This window comes from Hesperophylax consimilis, chromosome 19 (genome assembly GCF_061612785.1).
Source record: "Hesperophylax consimilis isolate HC1 chromosome 19, BYU_Hcon_1.0, whole genome shotgun sequence".
NCBI classification, from domain to species: Eukaryota; Metazoa; Arthropoda; class Insecta; order Trichoptera; family Limnephilidae; genus Hesperophylax; species Hesperophylax consimilis.
In genome coordinates, this window is record NC_142854.1 from 11,956,843 (window position 1) to 11,980,712 (window position 23,870).

Here is a 23,870-nt window from a genome sequence, read left to right on the forward strand (position 1 = left end):
AGTGTGCGCCTGAAAAATAGGAATCCACCACCGGCAGTACACATCTGTTCGGCGGGCGGTATAGACGCGTTCTCGCAGGTGCAAGCAACTCGCTCAAATAATACCCTAACAACCTTGACTCGAAGTCATTACCATAATATTATTTAATGAGTGTATTTATTATCTTTGCTTGTTTAAAAGTTTAGAGAAAGCGTAAAACAAAAAATAAATACACATTGTGTTTTGTTTATATTATTGTGATGTAAAGAAAAACATGCAAAAGTGATTTTAACATATTTAAAGTTAGTGAAATAAAAACGTGTGCTTAGTTGACTAGTGTAATTAATTGTAGTGAATTAATTAATACAACATCTAGGTAAGTAATTTTGTAAAAAAACTTTAATGATGATTGAAACAAAGAACTCATTACTAAATAATTCAAAGACTTTTTTGAAGGTTATAATTTCCTTTATGATGTGTTTTTTTTCAGCGCTTATAAAAACCAATTATTTTTGTAATTTGTCATATCAGCATTTGGTTTTGATGTTCGGGGGAAAAAGCCATTTGTTTCTTTTAATGAAATTTGACTGTTAAATTTTAAGAGATTTAAAAAATACTTTACAAAAATATATGTTAAGAAAAATGTTTTTTAACTCTCATCTATTAAATGGAAGGTTGTTCTAAAACCGTGTATTTAAAGGGTAAATATCGTCACAGTTTAATACATAACATTACTTTTTGTTAATTAACTCTGCTAGAACAAAAACACAGAGAGATAGAGAAAGGAAGAAAACTACATAGGTAAGGGAGGAAGGAGAAAATTAAAATGTTTATATTACGTATTGAACTAATAGCGTTACCTACCTAGAAGCGTAAAAGTCACATTTTGCGAAATTATTGAAATTTAAACAATTTTTTAAACAACATCTTTAGGGTATTAATACTGTATTTTGTAATTAAAAATATAAAAATAGGCTTTTTTTAAAATAGAGAATTTTCTTTTAAAACAAATTTAGGCTGCATAATTACATTTTATACGGATTTTCAGTGTTTTTTGGTCTACCCTTTCTTTCAGAATCAAAAGTAATTCAGAGTATTAAATGAAAAAAAAATAATAATCCGAAACAAACTATTATTATTCACACATCTTACCGACGTTATACTCACTCTACATACATTTATTCACACATCTTATAGACGTTACACTCATTCTACAAACATTTCTTCACACATCTTACAGACGTTATACTCACTCTACAAACATTTCTTCACACATCTTACAGATGTTATACTCTTTTTTTTTTTTTTAAATTGCCGGAAACCCGGGCGTTTATTGCAATGACATGTTTAATATAACAAATGTGAAAGTAACCCGTCTCACTAGAAGGTTTCTGTTCTGAGGCAGGTACATATATTTGTTTACATATACACATACATTTTTTATACAAATATAGACATATATCAATATATACATGGAGCATTCCATAAATAGTTACATTCATATATAGTTAAAAAAAAAAAGAAAACAGGAATTTCGTAGGAACTCTAAATTTAAAAAATTTAAATCTTAATCTCATAATAATACCATATCAAAGAATAGTTTTAAACAACAGTATTAGGTATTAGGCATGCGTAAAACATAAGCAGTTTTAATAAGAAAGAGTAAATCACTATAAATGTACATAACACATGTTTGTGAATAAAGAATGAGAATTAGACTAAGAAGGGATTGCTAGTAATTTGCTGATGCATGCTCTTTTTATGTAGTAACCATGTGTTGAAATGTTTAAGTAAACTGTTTGGGTGTTTATGAATGTTGCAGTAAATGGTTTCTTTTAGGAAGGTGTTGAAGATGTAAGGTGCTAGGAAGGATTCGTGATTTTGCCCTTGTGTTATGTGGGTGAGTTACGTGGCATGGTGAGGATTTTATGCAGTTTATTTGAATAATCTTTTTAATGAATAGTTTCCTAATATCTAGTATATTATTTGTAATTAGGAGATTTTCCGTTGGATGCATATAAGGTTTTTTGAACATAATCCTAATTAATGTTTTATGCGTTGTGTTGAGGGGCTTATAAAACTTGTCAGCGGCTCCCCCCCAGGCTGATAAACCGTACGTTAAAAGGCTTTGACATAGCGCGAATTAAACATTTTTTAATTGTTTTTGTGACATGATATTTCTTATAGTTTTAAAAATAAATGATAGTTTTCGGATTTTCTTTATGAGGGAGTTAATGTGAAGTTCCCAATTTAATTTATTGTCCACTGTTAAGCCTAGATACTTGATGTTGTCAGTATGTTCTATTTTTTTGCAGAGGCGGTATGAGGATTTTGAGGGAGTATATGGGTGTAGGTATAAAGGCGGGAGGGTTTTTGGTTGCCCAGTGATGGTTTTGCTAAAAGTTAGGTATTTTGTTTTGGAGATGTTTAAGGTAAGTATGTTTTTGTCAAGCCAATTTTTTATTTCTGACATACCGGTTTCCGCATTTTTGAAGGCCTTTTTCCAACTTGGTCCTTTGACTAAAATTACCGTATATCTGCGTAACTGATTATACACACATTTCTTCACACATCTTACTGACGTTATACTCACTATACACACATTTCTTTACACATCTTGCAGACGTTATACTAACTCTACACACATTTCTTTCATGACTTCCGTGCTTTTATATATATAATATTTTTCTAATATTTGCTCTAGTTATGAGCTTGGACATCAGTATAAGCGGTTCTTTGTTACTGGACTACCTGTGTTTTAGAACATTCTATTTCTTTATTAGATTTCTTGCAATCAAACTGATTGCTCAAAATCGTAATATTTGATTCAAATACAATATGTAGATACATAAAAAAAAACTGAATAAAAATTTAGTGGTATACCGGAGGACTCCAATATGAACAAAATGACATTCGTAACGATATTTCACAAAAAATGTGGCTTCCAGCCGTCCAGCGTTAAGGTATAGAGTAGATACATATCCACATATCCAGTGGCGTTCCGTGACTTTTCAGCGAGTTAGAGTAGATTATAGAATACGATGTTAACGATGTTGTGCTATCTGAGATTATTTTTATACGGAGATTATAAGTTTCGAGATCCTGCACTTCCAGAAACTGAAAGAATCCTGAAAATCTTAAAGGAAAAATTGAAGTTTAAAAAAATATATTTCTAGAGTGGAAGATACTCTCAGTATCGACCATTTTTTTAATATTCCGTAAAAACAAACACTGTTTAAGAAACTAGATACAATTATCTTTCCGGTGGTTGCATTTAAAATAGATATTACTATTTCTAAATAATAACATTTGAATATCAAACGTGAAAAATGTTGTTCAAAACGTTAACCAAATTTTTACTCCAATCATAGAAATATTGAGAGAACTCGATATTTTAAAAAAGAATTTGTTTTTTTTTTTAATTTATTTATTTATTTCTATTCTTACATTACAGTGTCACCCAATATTTACATTTGTATATAATACATAAATTTAGAACTGTTGTTAATATGGTGTTTTATGCTGGGTGTGAGGTAGGTTTGAGTAGGTGACACTGTGGTGGGTAATGTTATATGTTTCGTGAACACCTCACTAGGAGAACCTGTGCTGAGGTGTTTACGTGGTTATGATTAAATGGTACATGTATTTATGTGTATTGGTTAAATTTTCTTATATAAGTGTAAGTTGAGATTTAAAATTATTATTTTTTTTTAAATGGTTATTGTACATTGTTATTTAAAGAAAAAAGGAAAAAAAATATTTTGTTTGTGGAGTTTGTAAGAAAACTGTATGTTCATTTTTATCTCGTTCATATAATAAAAAACAAGAAATTATTTTTAAAGTTAAACCGATTATTACGATAGCGGCGCGAAATATGAATTATATTTTGGCTATTTCTAGAATTTTATTAACGGATTCCAGTATAAATATTCGAGACAAACTGAAAAGAATTATTGTTTTTCTTTCTAACGTCAAAAAATTGAGTATTTTCTCGTTATAGAAAAAAAGATAAAATACTTTTATAAAATATGAACGCCCGGTCATATATAACCCTCAAACGATATATATATATGATCACTTTTCAGAATTGAAACGTTGCATGAAATATGATCTGAATAGTCAGGTACAACCCCACCTTCCTCTTTTTCATCTCCTTCCCCGTTCCTCTACCTTCATCCCCACAACATACCCCAATTGAGGACGCCAGAGTCTCACTGGCTCTAGGCTGTAGAGAGCTGTTGGGTCTCATGTGCGTTTTCAAATATTTTTATTTTATTTTAGCTACAACATCATTAATGTTGTATTTTTAATCTTACCACTCATTGAAAAGTCACGGACAGCCACTGGTACCTACGTTGAATAAAATTTATAAGGCACAAAGTCAGCAACCGTTTTGCTTTTTATAAAATAAAACGGTGCAGATTATATTTTCAAGGACGTTTTTTAATGATAAAAAAATAAGCAGAAAGGATTGTGGCGTTATTTTTAGAGAATTCTTTAACCCTCCATGCTGGGTATTAGGGATGTCCCTGTATTATGGCGGACTAATATAATTGTATTTTTTTCTGAAAGCCTTAAGCGAACCCATCTTAAAGTGGATCAAAACCTTTATAATTTTGAATACAAATGAAGGGTGCGGGTCGGTTGTTATTTGTGTTCCAAAGAATGAAGCTTTTTGTATGATTACCAAATAGAAGTAATGATTCTGGAAGTTTATTTATTTCTTAGAGACAAAACCGGACATTTATTAAACATGCTTGTATTAAAAAAAAACTTAATATCAATAATATTATGTAATATATTATTTAGTACATAAAAATTCAGTCTGCCTATGTTTGCGCTCGTGAAACTCGAATTGTAGTTGACCGATATCGCTGCAAATTTCACAGTTTGTTCTTATTAGTGCCAGGAGTGTTTATAGAGTGGTTTGAATGGTAGAAGCAGTCGGGGACGCCCGAGGAATACTTAACGCAATATCTCTGCCCCGGAATGAGATACGAATTCGTATTATGGTCGATGTAACGTAGATTTTTTACGGTAACATTGTGGCATACAGTCGTGCATGGTTGAAAAAATCGAAGACATCCGAGAAAAACATTAAAATACCAACAGCGAAGCATTGCGGGATCCATTAATAGTTTATAATAATGAGAGTAATTTTATTTTGACTGAATTTTACACACATTATGTATTCATTGAAAAGGCCCTGAGAAAACTAATTTCCTTAAGGGTCAATGTAATGTTTGGGGGTGTGAATGGAGGGTGTTTTTAAAGAAAGAAAAGAGAGGATGTGATTCCAGTGCAGAAATACGTGTTAAGTCTTCCTCGGGCGTAATCGGATTTTTCTACTATTTACTAGCATTGTTTCTTTTGAAAATCTACATCATATCGACATCAATTCGACTCTGTAGCTTATTCATTCAGCAGTAAGTTCAGATAGCGCTTAAGTCTTCTCGGACGTCCCCGACTTCGTCTAAAATTCAAACTAAACATTCTCTAATCTTTCCTTGCACTAATAAAAACAAACTTTGAAATTTTCAGTGGAATCGGTCCAGTAGTTTTGGATTCCTTAGCGACAACAAACAAAGAAGCATTCATTTTTACATACAGATATCGTCCAATTTAGTCTGATCCAAATGTAATGCTTTTTGCTCATTATGCCAAAAGATTTCTGCTATTAATTTGGTACCTACTTACGAAAATACTTAAGAGGAAGCTACAAGCCAAAAATGTGTATATTCTTGGAATACCTTATATTGTTGATAATAGGCATTAAAATCGCTTGTCAAACGGAGTCTAAAAACGTTCGATTTCAAGCACAAAACTGGTTTTTATTTCTTTTGTAGAGAATTTTATAAGAAAGCAAAAAAGTTAATCAATTGAAACTGTCACAGATAATTTTAGCTATAATACTGTATTTTTTAAAAGTTGTTTCCTTTACGCGTTCATATATTTCTATTGGAAAAATATTTATTTTAGTATGTTACATTTATATTTTTTATTAAGTAATTTATTATTTTATTTGTATTCTACTCAAGCGAAACGATAGGAAATCCTTTAATTTATCTAAAGCATATTTTTTGGTATTCATAATGTAAACCAGTTCGTTATAAAGATTAATCAAAATAGTGATTTAGCATAAATAGGGATTTTTCTGGGCTTTTTTATATCTACGCCGTGTTTGAATAAGCGACCTCTGTGTCCGGAGCCGAGGAACTTGCCGCTCACAGAGGTTGTCTGTCAAACTCTTGACTTGTATATCTACATAATACTGAAAACTTTATAAATCAACAACGTAGATTTGTACACATTTCAATTAATTCATTTATTAAAGAGAACAAAAATATTTCCTAGAAGTGTAATCAATACAATAATTAACAATAATTTACATAAAACTCTTCGGTCACAGACATACTAATTCATTGGTTACCGGATCAAAAATAATTTACCGCAAAAGAGTCCCAACAGCTCCCAACTTTCAGAGCCAGTGGTATTATCTATGGCAGCCCTAATTTGGGTACGTTGTATGAGATATGGGGAAGAGGGAAGCTGGAAAGTACTTGGCGATTCAGATCTGGTCACCAAATATGGATAAAGCCATTTTAATCTTTAATCAAAGCTATAAATATACTGTCTACCACGGTGCCTTAAATGTTTTGTGGTTCACCGAGCAATTCATCAAAAACGTAATATATATATATATATATATAATTTATATAAGTTTGGGTATCTTACCTATTTATAGAGAAGATCAATTCATCGACCCAAATATCTATAATTTATATAAGTGTGGGTATCTTACCTACTTATAGAGAATATAAATTCTTCGACCCAAATATATAATTGATAAGTGTGGGTATCTTACCAATTTATAGAGAAGATCAATTATTCGACTCAAGTATATATATATATATATATATATATATATATATATATATATATATATATATATATATATATATATATATATAGGTTTATGATACGGCACTTTGTACATCTTAGCGTCTGCAAATAACCGGAACTATTGGATCATTTCGACTTACTTGATCATTGAGCACTTACTTGATCATCGACAAATTGAGATTTAAATGCCATTTTAATCGTCTCGGCGAGACGAGATCAGTGGCATTTTCAACTCAATTTGATGTGACAAGTGCGATTTTCGTGAGCATTAGATATGCTCCTATATGCGATTTTATCTCAGATATTCAACCTGACTTTGTTAATTATTTCTATCGTATGTTAAACTAACTTCATTGATCTCAAAAAGCGACGTTGCCATCGTTATTTGTGTCAAACGCAGGTGTACAAATAATTTTCTAAAGTAATTAAATGTTTTAACAATTGTATGCAAAAATAGCCTCTAAAGTAATATTATTTAGAGCTTATTATCGTACGACATTGCGTATTGGTCTAAACAATATTCGAAAGGAACTATAAGGCTCAAGAATTGTATGCAAAATTAACCTCTAAAGTTATATTATTTAGAGCCCATTATCGAATGATGTTGTTTGCTAGCACAAGGCTGGTTTGTTTGTATTGGTCCATTTGAAGCTAGCTTCAGGTTAGTTTTCTGAAACACTTAATGACTTGTAACTGGCTAACAGATAATATTAAATATTACCGTTATTCAATGTTCGTATATCACGAATCAGTTGACAGGTTGATTTGTTTTTGCGTTTTATTAGCTTTATTACGAAGGAGATTTAATAAAATCTTTCAGCTTTGCGAAATGGATTTTAAATACGGTAAGCTATTACATATTTCTAAATAGGTAATAACCTAAATTGTAAAATATAGAATTAATATAATAAATATAATATTAACAATTTTAATCTATGCTTATCAAATGAGTACAGAATAATTACCGTATTTTATTATATAGGTCATGATTTTTTTCTTTCTTTTTTGAGAACCCAAGCAGTAAAATTATTTTGAATAATAGATATATATTATGTATTAACAAAATTCAAAAAAGCTAACCTAACAACTTGTGGTAAAAATGTCAAATCAAACTAAAGCCATATTCCTATACTAAAATATGCATTTAAAAGCATGTTTTGTTTTCAAACAGTTGTTTCTTAAAATAATTAAGTTAAAACGAAGTTTTACACGTCGGATAATCACCCATTAATTTGTTCATATTCAAATTAAACAAATTCCTTTGTGGAAATAAAATTTGCAAAAACAGAAAACTGCAGGTACATATATGTATGTTTCAATGTGTTTGTTCTTGATATTTTATAGATGTTCCAAGAACCAGTGATTTACGTACATCAATAAACAGTACTGACGACATGATCTCGTCTTCACCCTTTTCGCTAATTTCCAAAGGACAAAGTTTAATCATCAGCAATATGCAGAGCATACTGGGCGAAGAAATTAACCATGAAACTTCCTCAGATTCAGGTAATATTCACTGATAATAATCTGAAATATTACAGAGCTACCTTAGCTTATAGTAAATTGTTATAGGTAATATCAGAAATGCTGGTAATTAAATATTCCGTTGCAAATGCTTAATTAGTCTGTTGTTTTGTCATTATATTAGGTTAGGTTTCATATTTGTGCACATGACTTACTTACTACATTGAGATATTATTATTGGATAAATATATAATATATTATGCTTTATTTTAGAAACCAAAACTGAAGTAATGTTAGAAAGGAGTCCGCCGACGTCCGAAGATGATGATTCACTATACAAACCGAACAACGTTACTTCTTCGATAGAATCAGGTATCTACAGAAAACATGTTTAATACTCTTGAAACAATCAATACGTAACATATAATTTGATTATTATATGGTCAGAGGTGCGGCCCAGAAAGCCGAAGGTCCGGTGCGAGTCCCAGATGTGACCGTATCTTTTCTGTTTCAGATTTTAGATTGAGTGATGCTAATATTGTCTTCATTTAATTAAATAATTTAATTTAATTATAATTATTTTAAAAGCAATAATTATTCGCCTGAAACACTCATCCACATTGAAAAATCTCCTGATAAAAGATATTTTATTTATTTATTTATTTATTTAAACGCCCATAGGGCTTTTACAGATAATAATGTACATCTTTATTTATTTATATATTTTTTTAATTATACAGATCTTATATCTTATATGATAAATATATGTTATACAAAATAATATAAGAAAATATCCGAGTTAACAAAATATAGGTACAAATAATTGAGATTTACATAACGCCAACGGGACTCGAACCCGTGTCCCCTCGATTTCCGGTCGACAGCTCTGACCACTGAGCTATGGCGGCTTATCGCTTATCCGCGAAATAATTCAATATATACTAGTGTTTCATTCAACAATGACTGCTTTCTTATAATTTGAGGTTTTACTAATTAAGTTTAAAGAAAGCTAAATAATGTATTGTTACTTTTTAGATATGAAAATTTCCAACGCCGATGATGAGCAACATCATTTAGAGAAGCAGGAGGCAATCGAAGTGTCATCGACTACAACTCGAAGCACTATTTCTACTAGTAAATGAGCACGAGTGCATGACCGTAAAAACTCATGTCCATATTGTACTAAACTGGTAACGAACATACCTTCAATTTCAACCTTTGATTTAGCGTTTGACCCTGTGCATTTTGATGTTTTTATTAAAGCCGTACAAATAAATAGTGGTTACGATGAAATTACAGGTTCTGTAAAAAATCCTAGCATGTCTCAACGACTTTGTACAATCTTTTATAGCCGTACAAAGTCGTTGAGACATGCTAGGAATTTTTACAGAACCTGTAATTTCATCGTAACCACTATTTATTTGTACGGCTTTAATAAAAACATCAAAATGCACAGGGTCAAACGCTAAATCAAAGGTTGAAATTGAAGGTTTCTGTTCTTTAATAACTATATACACCTTGGCTAAATCCCTCATCTTCGATGTTATATGTGTATTCAAATGGTGTTCCGTGTGATTACTTAATAATAAAGACCCATATGAACATATTAATGGGTCAGACATTGCTATTTTTGCAATATTTTCATTTTTAAATACATGAAATATTTGAGTTTCTTAGAGATTCTGAAATTTCAGAATTGTCTGGGCATAATAATATAGAAGATGATTTTAGTACTCTAACACGATCATGTGGATTTTTCTCAGGTAACGTACTTTTTGTACATTTTAAAGATAATTACCTCTGTTTCTAAAGGATGAGTTGAATTTGCATTTTCTGGCTGTTCTGAAGGATGAGTTGAATTTGCATTTATTGTAGTGTCTGTAAAAGTTGGTTTTCTAAATATTTCAAAAGTATGTTTATTATTATTCTTTCCAATTGTTAGATCTAAAAAAAATATTTTACCTTTGATCTCATGTTCGACTGTGAAGCAGATTTTATTATTAACAGTGTTGGCCCAATTAATAAAGATATCTAATTGACGGTTGGTGCCTTTCCAACATATTAAGATATCGTCTACATATCTGACATAGTATATTATATATTTAGCTAAGGGAGACTTTAGAATAATATTTTCAATATGATCCATAAATATCTCCGCTAGAAGTGGGCTTAAAGGGCATCCCATGGGAAGTCCGTCCAATTGCTCAAAATATGTATCATTAAAAAGAAAATAATTTGTTTGTATGCAAATTTTATGAGCTGGAATAACTCTTTTCTTATTATTGGGTTGACATTAGATTGTTCTAGGATATTTTCAATTATTTTAAGGCATTCTTTAATGGGGATGTTGTTAAATAAGGATTTTACTAAATAAGGAAAATTAATTAGTTGAAAATGAATGCAATTTTTTTTTTAAGTGTGATTTATTTCTCTATTTTGTTAAACTCTGATAATGTCAGTTTGGTATGACGTTTTCCATATTATTTTAAACTGAAATTATGTAAAAATCATTAATTAATTATTTTTTAAGTATGTTTTATTTCAATCGATTTTGCTATTATATATTTTGTTAATATCTGATAATGTCAGTTTGGTATGACGTTTTCCATATTATTTTAAACTGAAATTATGTAAAAATCATTACTTCATTATTTTTTAAGTATGTTTTGTTTCTCTCGATTTTGCTATTATATATTTTGTTAAACTCTGATAATGGCAGTTTTGTATAACGTATTGTATATTTTTTAAACTGCAATTATGTAAAAATCATTACTTAATTAGTTTTAAAGTTTGTTTTAGTTCTGTTGAATTTCCTAATGAAAGTTTTTAAAAATGTCTGAAAATAAATAAATTAAAATGTGAATTTTTTCAAATTTGTTTTTATTTTACCAAACAATGAATTTGTGCAAAATTTTATTAAAACACAAGACTTGTGCAATATGTGGCTATGGTAGATTATACTACAGCTACTGCCGGGTACATTCCAGAGTGGAAGACGTGACTGGTAACCCCATGGGGAATGGCGACCATTCAGGAAAGTATCTTCTAATCTATTTACAATTTGGTACTGCCACCCCGGGAACCATTTATTGGATAACTACACCTCTGCCATAGGTCACCCCAAGTGGTTTGGTGACTGTGCCCGGGTTCATGGGGTGAGGTTTGCTCGGGTCTTGGCGGTGGATGTGTCCTCCAGCTACGTGGAAGGCCGGAGAGACAGGTTGAGGGAAACCTTTCAGGCAGAACTCTTTGGGAACATCGTCTTGCACCGCAGTGGGAGGGATGGATTCATACGTCCGTCACTCCTGGACCCACAGACTCCACCCACCCACCCCTTATCCTTCCTCTCCTTCCCTTCCTTTAAAATACCCTCCACACAGCATCTTCAAAGATGACATAGGCCTGAGGGAAAATATTTTCCTCAGGGCTTCCTGTGTGGAGCTATTGTTAAACAAACAAAAAAATGGCTCAGTAACATAACTAGTTCGAAGGTCGCGGGTTCGAACCCGGCGTGCGCAAATAAATTTTATTTGATTAATTTGTGTTATTTCACAATTAATTAATTAAAATAATATATAGTATATTTGCGGCACGTTCCAGAGTGGAAGATACTACCAGTATCGCCCTGGTGTAAGACCACCATTCAGAATTGAAACGTTGCTCCAAATGGGTTTAGCCGTGTTTAGTGACTAGATCTGAATAGCCAGGTACTTCCCCACCTTCCTCTTTCCCTTCCCCACTTACCCTCAGCCACACAACATCCCCCAATTGGGGATGCCATATTCTCACTGGCTCTAGACGGGAGCAGTTGGGACTCTTGTGAGGTATTCACTATAAAACAATTCACTATAAAACAGTTCTGAATATTTCAATTAATTGAGGTTAATGAGGGCGTACTGTACAGGGCCCGCAAATACTTGAATAGTACACAACTGCTAACCCTGTACAAATCACAAGGGCGCCCCACGGTTGGATTTGGCAGCCACCTCTGGTGTGAAGCCCGAAAATACCTGAAAAAACCCTCGACTCTGTGCAGAAACGGGCGGTCTGTTTGATAGATTCTCCCATCTTAACAAACGGATTGCAATTTTTAGAGCATATGCTTGTTCTACCGGTATTTCTATGGAAGATGCTCCGAGGAACTAGCATCATTAATCCCTTCAGCACCGGAGCATAGTCGGGAAACACGCCAAATGCATGCCCAACATATGTACACGGTTAACATTAGTCGCATGAGAACGGGTCGTTTCTACGACTCGTTTCGGTGTTCAACGGCTCGGCTCTGGATCAAATTTCCGGCCTCTGTGTTTCCTCCCTCATATGACATGGGTCTCTTCAAGACACATGTTCACTCCTTCCTCTCCTCAAAAAGACCCTCCACACAGCATCTTCAAAGATGACATAGGCCCTGAGGGAAATTATTATCCTCAGGGCCTCTTGTGTGGAGTAAATGTAAAAAAAAAATCAAAGATTTATTCCACTAAAAAATAATAATAATATCTTTATTTAGGAAAGTTTACACATTACAACTATACATACATATTATGGTGTACATTGATTTGTAACTTTTATATTTAAGGTTATAAAATTAACAAAAATGAAGAACTATTAATACAAAATATGTATTAATAGTTATTATTATACACCAGCACAAATATTGTGTACAAAAATCGTTTTCTGAAAATCATATAATAGGTATTTTATAATAAAAGGAAAGAAAACAACTCAAATAAATCAGATTTTATAAAATATACTTCCAATAATACTGTAAACACAATACTAATATTATTGAACTTTGGTATTTTAATTGTAAATCAATCTACATTTTCAAATAATAAATTAATGCTATTAAAAAGATAGAATATCTTATAAAAGCCTGTTCTACAAAACTAATTTTAAAATAATTAATTCAACTGTAAACGTAATATAAATAAGTTTTGATTGTATAACTTTACTTTTAAATAAACCCGCAATTTTAAATATTCGCGCCAAACGTTCCAATGCATTACGTATTTTCGAATATTCAACCAACAAATAAATCTGTTCAAGTCCGTCCAAACAGAAGCTCGACAGAAGGACAAAAGATTTGGCAACATTGCATATCAAGTAAGTGCTTTCATAAAAAAGATCAACATGCGTTCATGATTTAATGATGAAAATTTTGTGAGCATATGCATAAAATAGCTGTATATATAATAGCTGACCACATTTTAAATTTATTTCACAAAAAAACATGTTGCCACGTAATTTATAGCGTTATATATCACATGTGAAAGGATGATCAAGAAAGGTGGTTTACTCAAAGATGTTCCAATAAGTGTTGTCCGATATAAAGAAATAAGATATAAAAATTTAAAACGATATATATATATATATATATATATATATATATATATATATATTGACCTCTTCCCGTAGTATGTTGATCCAGTAAGAAGTTGTTAGACTATGTTGATCCACCTTTAACACCATATAACTCGGCTATTGTGGAATACATCTGAATGAATTGACAACAGTGGTACAATAATTATCAATGTTGCCAGTTTGCCAGAAAAACCATCTGATATACTGTTCATAAAATTTTCTAAATTTGTATGGAAATCGGATGCATAATTTATGTTGATCTACCTAAATTGGCATACTTATGTTGATCTCATATATATTGATCTATTCCCGTAGTATGTTGATCCAGGTAAGAAGTTATTGGACAAAGTTGATCTGTGTCCCTATATATGGTTTTACTAAATGAACCAATCAAGAGCAATCGGTGGACTGTTCATCACAAGGTTTTATCTGATTCCGTAATCTTTTGTGATATTGAACTCAAAGTATTAGTCTCTAGAGTCGGATATCGCATGAAATGACTGTGAGATGGTACCGTTTCAAATCAAAATGACGTGTTCATTCGACTGTTTGTTGCTTGAATTGTTTATAAGAAATGTATGCGTATTTAGATTGAAACGAAACTTTCGCAAAAATCAAATCCATTAAAAAAATACCTACTGCGTGGCGGGCCGGATCGAAAGAGACTGGTTGAGGGATACCTTTTGACCATCAAAATCCAAAATGGCGGCAAAAGGCATAATGTTATATGGGAAATATTGAACTTGCATCTATTACCATCTCTCCTGATTACGCTTCGTGACTTAGTAGGGGTGGCCGGGTTCTTGGTTATAATGGGTAATTAATGGATGATTGGACGAGGTTGGAGCTAAGAAAAAACTGTCCAAAGAAGCGAAGCTAGCAGTCCACAATGGAGTGCTGGTACCTACCCTAATATATGGAAGTGAGGCATGGAACTGGCAGAAGAAGGCTGAAAGTAGACTGAATACTGTAGAAATGAGATCCCTGAGGCATATGTACGGTAAAATCATGTATGACGAAATGTGCGTATGCTGTGTCTATTCTACAGATATTTTATTAGAGCCTGTTAAAAGGAGCTAGCAGCATTGATCCCCAGTGCACCGTGCACGTGCTTGATACTCGACGGTCCGAGCGGAATACACGTTCACAGTTAAGTTGATGTTATCTATACATATATGAACGGGTCGTTTCTCCGACTCGTTTTACCGTAAGTCGGCTCGCATGTGGAACGAGCTATCAGCATCTGTTTTTCCTCCTCCATATAATTCGCGCCTATTTAAGACCAGCATTAATAAATTCATTCCTACAGCCCCTACCTTAACCCGCCTCATAACGCTGCCCAACCGGTTGGCGACATAGTTTATCTGTATTTAACGTGTAAAGATAGGGGCGCTCTATCGAGAGGTGTCACATAAAAAAATCATACCGCCGAATTTGAATATGGAATAATTTCCTTTTGCCGCCATTTTAGATTTTTATGGCCAAAAGGTATCCCTCAACCAGTCTCTTTCGATCCGGCCCGCCACGTAGTAGCTGAGCAAACGCAACAGTGTACCCCTGCTAAGTTATGATTTTTTTATGGATTTGATTTTTGCGAATGTTTCGAATAGCTCTAAAGATGATTCTTTTAAAATCATCCCATATTTAATATTATAAAACAATATGACCGGAAATCAGCTGAACTAAAAAAACAGCTACAAGGTGGTTACAAATACTATTATATTAAATCAATTTTGTCATTTAATTCCCAAACAATGTGTATATATATATTCCTTTAAATTAAAATAGCAACTTCACATTAGAAAAGAGAGGACAACGAACAAATAAGTACATTGACTAAGTGTTACGGACGGACATGCACTTGAGTTTATAAAACTTGGGAGCTGTACTCACAGAAACTGGAGTTTAGTTGTAATACGGGGTCAATTGTACCGGTATAATCATCCCCCAAAAACATTAACACAGAAACCATATAAACTACTAAATGCGGTTTAAAGCTAACGAATCCACCTAGATTTAATCAATAATCCCATATTTCTAGATTCCATAAGTACCCACTCTATTGTGTACCTAGAGGTAAAACTAAGATATTGCACAATATTGGCAAAATATGGCAGAAATCGCTCCAGTGGATAAGTAATAAAACGAAGTTTATAGGCACTTTATAAAAAAAAATGTCTAAAGAAACAGATAAATTTTTAAAACAATTATGAATAAAGTACATTCTGGAATCGTTAATAAGTCATTTTGAAATATTTCGCCGTGTTTAGTAATCAATAGTATCGGGAAACGCGGTGGCAAGACGTAGAATTCCATAGCCGTTGATTATCAAAGACAAAACAATTAAATATATGAAATTCTCTGTATGAAATTAGTTTTCATACAGAGAATATCCAAATAACCCTTTTTTGTGTATAAAAACATATCGGCTTTTTGGTTAAGATGTGGTGTGATATGATTTGTATTTTTTTATGAAACACTAATATGAGGCATGAAGGAATTACAAAATTTAAATAAAATATATTGAAGTGCTTTTAGTTGGTATTACTATAAACTGCACGTGTTAGTTCATCTTCTGCCATGTTTGTGCTAAAAATACTTTATTCAACTTCTCGAAGCAAGCTGTAGCTTTTTGTAGGAAATATGATATCTGATTATAATATTGTCAATATTTCTTTTTTCATTTTTTACAAATAAAAACTTGTGTGAATACCGCACCAGAGTCATACAGTCCTAACCGCTCCCGTCTGGAGCCAGTGAGACTATGGCATCCTCAAAGGAGACCTCAAAGGAGATGACGAGGAGGAAGGTGGGAGAGTACCTAGCTATTCAGATATAACCAAACACTAATTGTAAAATAGTGCAAATTAATTTTAGTAAAATTTATTTGAACCCGCGACCTTCGGATTGCTAGTCGAGAGCCACCTCAAGTAGTTTGATATGTTTGGTGACTTAGCAGGAGTGCCCGGGTTTATGGGGTGAGGTTTGTTCGGTTCTTGGCGGCGGATGCGCTTGCCTACCAAATGCGTGGTGGGCCGGATCGATTAATCCTCTTTCAACGCATCGCCTTGCAACGCAGTAGGAGACTTGGATTCTTATGTTTATCACTCGAACACACTGACCCCCAGATTACTACCCACCCATCATACCTATTTCCTTCCCAGAACTCACTCATTCCTTTCTTTCAAAATACCCCCAACACAGCATTCACAAAGATGACATAGGCCTTGAGGGTTACGATTTTCCTTAGGGCCTCCTGTGTGGAGACGATGTAAAAAAATACAAAAAATAAACAACTTTCTCGCTAAATCGTTGGCGGTGACTAATGGTAGGGGTATTGGTTATCTAATAAATGGTTCCCGGGGCGGCGGTACACATAATTGTAATAGTTCTCGAGGGCTCTGATGTACAGACATTATGGCTCCTGTTGATTGACGAACATATACTAAAACATCGTTGGTTGGAATCGGTGCTTGAAATGACTTTAGCCATGTTTAGTAAAAAACAAATTGGAATTAATTTTTCAGCAATTTCAATTTAAAATTTGAAAGATTAAATTCTCACCAATCTAATCGCCGCAATTTTAATAGGCACATATTATGGATATTACGCTTTGTTTCAACTTAATCATTACAAGAAACTTACGTCGGGAGAGATGGTAAAAGATACATTATGATAAAATTTGATTCAATCAATGTTCAAAACTTCTCTTATAAAATGACTTACACAAATCTCACCCCATGAACCCGGGCACCCCTGCTAAGTCACGAAACGTAGTAAATGATGCATTAAAGTTACATTTTTGTTTAATCAAGTTCAAAAGGTTTTTTAAGCATGGATTTGACGTTTGCGAAAGTTCCATTTCAATATAAATACGCGTGAGGCAGTCTATCCTCTTTAAGTACAGAGTCATTTTCATAGAATATGGATGTTCTAACGGAATCTAAAAAGTACCACAACGCGCGCGAAATTGGCGGTTACAAGTTACAACACATACAAGCGGTCAAGTTTGTCTGAAATATATAGATCAACAAAATAAATCGTGTAAAATGTATATGCGACCGAAAAATGGGCGTGGCTTACAGCTAAATCTCGATGACACAAGTTGATCTGTAGGGATTTACATATGTATGCCAGCTTGGGTAATGGATCAACATATCCGGGGTGGATCAACAAATGCAAACGGATCAACATATACCTGGCGTACCGTCGCGCGAGATCAACATAGTACGAGAGGGGATAAATATATATATATATACAGGGTGTATCGGCACGTACCCGACAAACTTTAACCAGGTATTCCTTAGCACATTTGGAGTAAAAATTTTATGGGCACTTTGCTGTCCGGTAACATTTTTTTTCAATTAAAAACAAACAAAAAAATTCAAAAATTCACACTCCGTCACTGTCATTGGAATTGTTTCTCGGGTTCAACGGCTGTTATTAGCAAGTGTGTCAAAAAGTGTCCTCGCTCTTTCGTACACACTAAATAATAATAGTTAAAAATGAGACGAATGGTGCCGTGCCATTTCGTTGTGATTGTAAAAGCGCGCCAACGTAGGTATGTACGTACATTATTCAACGAAACTCGAACAAAATATTGCCAGATGGGTTTTCAAACTTTGACAAAGGATAAAACATTGGTGACATGTGGTGAAAATATGAATAGTAAATTTTTTATTAAAAAAAAATGTTAAAAAACCGGACAGCAAAGTGCCCATAACATTTTTTACTCCAAATGTGCTAAGGAATAGCTGGTTAAAGTTTGTCGGGTACGTGCCGATACACCCTGTATATATATATCTATAATTTATATAAGTTTGGGTATCTTTCCAATTTATAGAGAATTTAAATTCTTCGACCCAAATATATAATTTATAAGTGTGGGTATCTAACCTATTTATAGAGAAGATCAATTATTCGACTCAAATATATATATGTAATTTATATAAGTGTGTACCTATTTATAGAAAATATCAATTCTTCGACCCTTTTATTATATAATCCACATTTATTATTACGTCACTCATTTTAAAAGATTTTCATTCAATTATACGAAGAGATAATTATAATTGTATGAGATTAGAAACACTAGAATAATTCTATATAACAGATCTGATATTAACACAATAATTAACAAAAGTTTCACTTTGCGGCGCGGGTGTTTATTGAGCTAATGAGCTTTGGTGTGAAGTTTGCAGTAAGCGACAAAAAACGCACATAAACAAAAGGTTACTTTTTAAATCTAAAAAAGAATAATAATGTCAATTTCAAATAGGTTCCCTAACCCAGGGGCTGTATTACAAAATAATAATATTACACGAGACGCATAGCTGACCCGTTGACTGATGATTACATTTTACAAGAGGAATATTATTACTACCTTCTTCAAACAGTACGTCACGAATAATTCATTCACTGCAGCGTTGTATTAAGTTGTATTCACAGACATAGGAATTAATAGACGAGAAGATAATGGCGAGGGGTAAAATCAACTGTCGAAGAACGAAGGGAGTTAGGCTGACTGTGATTCGTCAATAAATCAATCTGACAGTAAATAGGCATCTCGCATTATAATATCACCATTTACTTCTTAAAAGTAAAATCTGCTTTTGAATGAATAGACATTTTTACATGGGAGCGCAAATTACTCGCCACGTTATGAACAAATTTGCGAAGTCCAAATTCGGCAAAAAAATTCGGTTCTATTTTCAGATTCGAATATTTCGTTTAAGTAGGTATTTAGTTAAGACACTTTTATAAATGTTCATAATTTACTTCCCAGCAACCAACCAGCTTTGTGTTTCGCGTCCAGACGTTTCTCGATGTGATAGTATATGTTTCTAAAACTGATCTATATTATACGATGTTAATATGCTTAAAATAAAGTAAAATAATGCTTATATATGGAATGTAATACGACAATTGGGTTTATTCTCTTTTTCAAATCTATTTTTACAAGTTTTCATAGTACAAGTTACATTTTGCCGTGTTATTTCGTAAAATGAACCGATGATGCCTCGACCATAGTTCGCACAAGAATGATGACGTCACGTTTTCAAATTTCACTTGAGGCCATACGCGAGCACAGCAGGCTCCAATGGAACCGGTATGGGGAGTGGGGATAATACGCTTTTAATCACTTAGGGCAGGTCTACTAATATTCATATGTCTATGGTTGTATTTCTTTGGCACTTTCGATTATCTCCGTGTCATCTTCGCACCGCACGCTGCTTGTCCAGCGGCAATTATTTTGCTACAGTTTGTGTGATATGGTTTAGCGATGTAATACTATGCTAGGAGCATCATATAAAATGACCATTCCCAAGCGGGGCGTTAACTCTATCGCCCGGAATCGTATGTACCTCCGTTCGTAGCAATCATAATTGGCGGGCGGGAAGCAAAGCTTGTGTACGCAATAAATTCTTCCCAACCAAATTAAAATATTTAAACAGATTCTGTGCAATTTTATAGTTAAAATATAATGTAAGAATTCGATACGCTGTAAAATGTTGTTTAATTTAGTTGGCAATTGAACGTTAGCGCGAGCCGCGCTTGTCTACAACGTTTTATCAATTTCACCTCACGGAGAAAAATGAGTTTAGCTAATTTATTAAGAATCTTTAATTATAATTGGTAAAACGGTTAAAACGGGATTGTATGACGTTTCATCATAAACTTTTAGTAAATTAGAGTACGTGTTCATGCACCTGTATTTGCCTTGACAATATATTCTAACAGGTTCCATGATAACTCAACACATTGACAAATCAACACACCTTTAAAAATAAATATAAAGTCATTAGAAAAGATGAAATTTTTTTAAAATTTAAACCTATCCTAACCCAACCTAACCTAACCTACTTAACCCAGTTAATAAAGTTTTAGTTTCATCACTTTCCATGACTTTATATAACTTTTTAAAGATGTGATGAATTATCATTTTGATGATTTATCCGGTCACCATTCTAACAAAATGCGAATATAATAAGATATTTATGAACACATCTTCCAACAACGTGATTATAGTTTGGTATTTTACTAAAAGTTTATCAGGAAACCTATCAATTCATGCGTTAAGGGCCTGCAATCCCGATTTTAACCGAAATTCGAATAATTTGAATGATTTTATGTTTAATAATAAATCAGCAATACTAAGTTTTCTCAGTACAAAAGTAAGAAATATTTCAGCTTACTTCGAACGCAAGAAGGCCTCTTCAACACATTTCTGTACGTTTTCCTCTTCAGTGGTTTGTAAATTAAATTAGTTAATCTAAAACTAGACTTGATTACTTCAAAACGTAGCATTTTCAAAAGCGTTATAAATATTCCTGTGGAGTTTCGTTTAAACTCGTCCGTGTAAATTAATTCTTCGCGTGTTTATTTTCTGGACGTGCCCCTTTTTTTACGCACTAAAAACATACAGTTACGTTTCACCCAATAATACGGTAAGCACGGTTCGTATTTTTTTTATTAGCTCAAAATACACGCACGTAACCAAATATTTTTATATCCGTTTTTTGTCTGAATAATTTGATTTAACCTACAAAATATGTCGGATAAGAAAAGAGAAAAACGATATACTTTATTTAATTAATTAATGCATACAAAATCATGCTAAAAAAATCTTGTTTACAAATATGCAAAAAAACCATAGTGAAGTTGGTAGCCGATTGGTCAGAAGGATCAGGTTCCCTATTCAATTCGATTCTGCAAGGTAAATTGTCCATAATTATTGGCACACGGAGAAAAATTAGTATTTGTAATTTATTAAGAATCTCTTTAAATTATAGGTAATGCTGTTAAAAACGTGATTACAGGACGTTTCCTGATAATATTTTACAAAATTTCTTATAAATTTGAATACGTGTTCATGCAATTGTGTTTTTCTAGATAATATATAATGACAAAATGCGAAAATGGTTATAATAAATCACCAATACTCATTTTTCTCCGTGCAGTAATAAATTAATTTTTGTCAGATTATTATTTGGCTCAAACGGCTCTTACCTTATTTTATGACCAAATCTGAATAGCCAGGTACTTTAAATAATCCTCTTTCTCAACACCTTCACCTACATACTCCTTTCAGCCTCCCAACATACCCCAATTAGAAATGGCACAGTCACACCAGCTCCGAGCAGTTAGGACTCTTGTGGGGTATTCACATAAAAAAGACGAAATAACTTACTTAACTGTACTGATGGACCGTTTTGATTTCGTTCGTGATCTGTCGAACCACTCGGTGCATGTGTATGTGAATTAGGATGGAGCGACAGAATATAAAACTTTTTTTGGATTTTGATTATTGTAATGGCAAAAATGAAACTTCAACAGATTGGAATAACAGGAGTAGCCTATTCAAGGTTTGAAAACTATCTAACAAGCCGATCGCAACAAACTTATCCACTCTGTTAAAGTATATGAGCAAAAAATTATCTATATCCTACGAGGTACCTCAAGGCAGTGTACTAAGTCCACTTTTATTTCTTACATACATTTACACACTGTGTACCATGGATATTGGAGGTAAAATTTTATCATTTTCAGATGGTATAGTATTAATATTTGAAGATGAATCATGGCAGTAACTTCTGAAACTAATAATGGCCTAATAAAAGTAAAGCATCGGCTAGACACAAACCTCCTCACACTTAATATCGACTAAAATCAATTCATGACATTTTCTATACGTAAACATAGTGCTTCCAATAACTGTCCTAAACCAATCATCCATTCGTGTTCACTAAATCTAAACACTCACGAAACCTCACCTAATATCCACTGCACATGTTCCACCCTAAAATCATCGAAGGAAGTAAAATATTTGCAAGTAATCATAGAGGACCAACTACGCTGGGAGCATATAAATGACACAGTAAAAAGACTCCGTCAGCTTTGCGACATATTCTGCTCTCTTAGGTCCAACTTAGACTTGGAGACTCTAAGAAGCGTCTATTTTTCCATTTTCCAATCCTTAGCAACATGCGGTATTGTGGAATGAGGTGGCTGTGCTGAATCTATTATCAATTCAGTTATTACAGTACAAAAACTAATTTTGAGAATTATAATCTAATGCCAACCTACTCACCCCTCAAACGAACTATTTGCTGTTCACCAGTTATTCATTAAGACAAACTTGTGCTTCTTTTTTAAAAAATAACCTGCTGGTGGCTCTACAACATAAGCACATACCTGCTTTGCATAAAACTTAGGATGCGTGCTCCCTAAAACTATAACCACATTTGCTCAACGATAATCAAAATATACAATGCTTTAAACACAGATATAAAGTAAATTAATTTGATATCCCATCTTACTATACGTGTTAAAAAATTGGCTATTTGAAAAGGAAGGAGCCTTCTTCAAGGAATGCATGAGTTCCTAACACTGTTTAAAAAAAGTTTTAACCCTATCATTTATTTAGATTTATGTATATTTCTATTTCTAATATGGTTTCTATAATGATGTTCATTTTTTTAGTTTTTGTTATACTATAACAATTTCCTTTAATTTAATAATAAAAAGATTTATATTTAATTTCAGTCACCTAATTGAAAATTAGTACTTCTTACAAAAACTTTTTTTGTCGGTATGCTTCCATAATTCGATTAAACGAAAATTACCAGATAACATCGCGCAATTGCTTTTCCTTCACTATTTTCGCCAAACCTACTACCGAGAGAAAGCATGTATGATTATGTATATTTATAACATAATGCTAAAAAATTAAGTATGCAGATTTTTATAATCGGTATGTTAATTTGACTGAAAATTACATGAAAAGTTTTGTTCAATTATCATGGCTGCTTAACAAATTATTCTTAATTGTTGCCGACTATCTTAATGTCAGATAATTACTTATAACGTATATTTATTATGATTAGTTTACGTATCCTTTATAGTCGAAGGATACGTAGCGTTTATTTAAGTACTAAACTAACTAACGAACCAAAAGCGCCGACAGTAAACCAATTTACTAATTAAATTGATGTCTTTTAATGCTAACTAATGAAGTTTTGCAAATTTAACAAGGAGAACGCGCAACTTTAGTATAAATTATATTGTTTTAAATACATTTATTTCTATTGAACTTTTGTTTTCGGTAATGAATGAATGAAAATCTTGGAAGTGGAAACTAAGCCACTTCCTGACATCTG

General features: G+C 32.8%; 1 protein-coding gene and 1 long non-coding RNA gene across 2 annotated transcripts in view; both read left to right on the forward strand.

The window, feature by feature from the left end:
- The first annotated feature begins 243 nt into the window (after positions 1-243).
- The window catches only part of LOC149414816 (arrestin homolog), a 413,958-nt gene continuing 390,331 nt past the window's right edge, over positions 244-23,870 (forward strand). Inside the window, exon 1 of the mRNA XM_089643396.1 lies at positions 244-355. The gene's annotated coding sequence lies outside the window, so the exon portion shown is untranslated. The remainder of the gene's footprint in view (positions 356-23,870) is intronic.
- Positions 7,075-9,604, forward strand: LOC149414817 (uncharacterized). The gene is made up of 4 exons (XR_016303904.1): positions 7,075-7,727; positions 8,227-8,388; positions 8,620-8,718; positions 9,382-9,604. It is a non-coding gene; the product is annotated as an uncharacterized LOC149414817 (long non-coding RNA).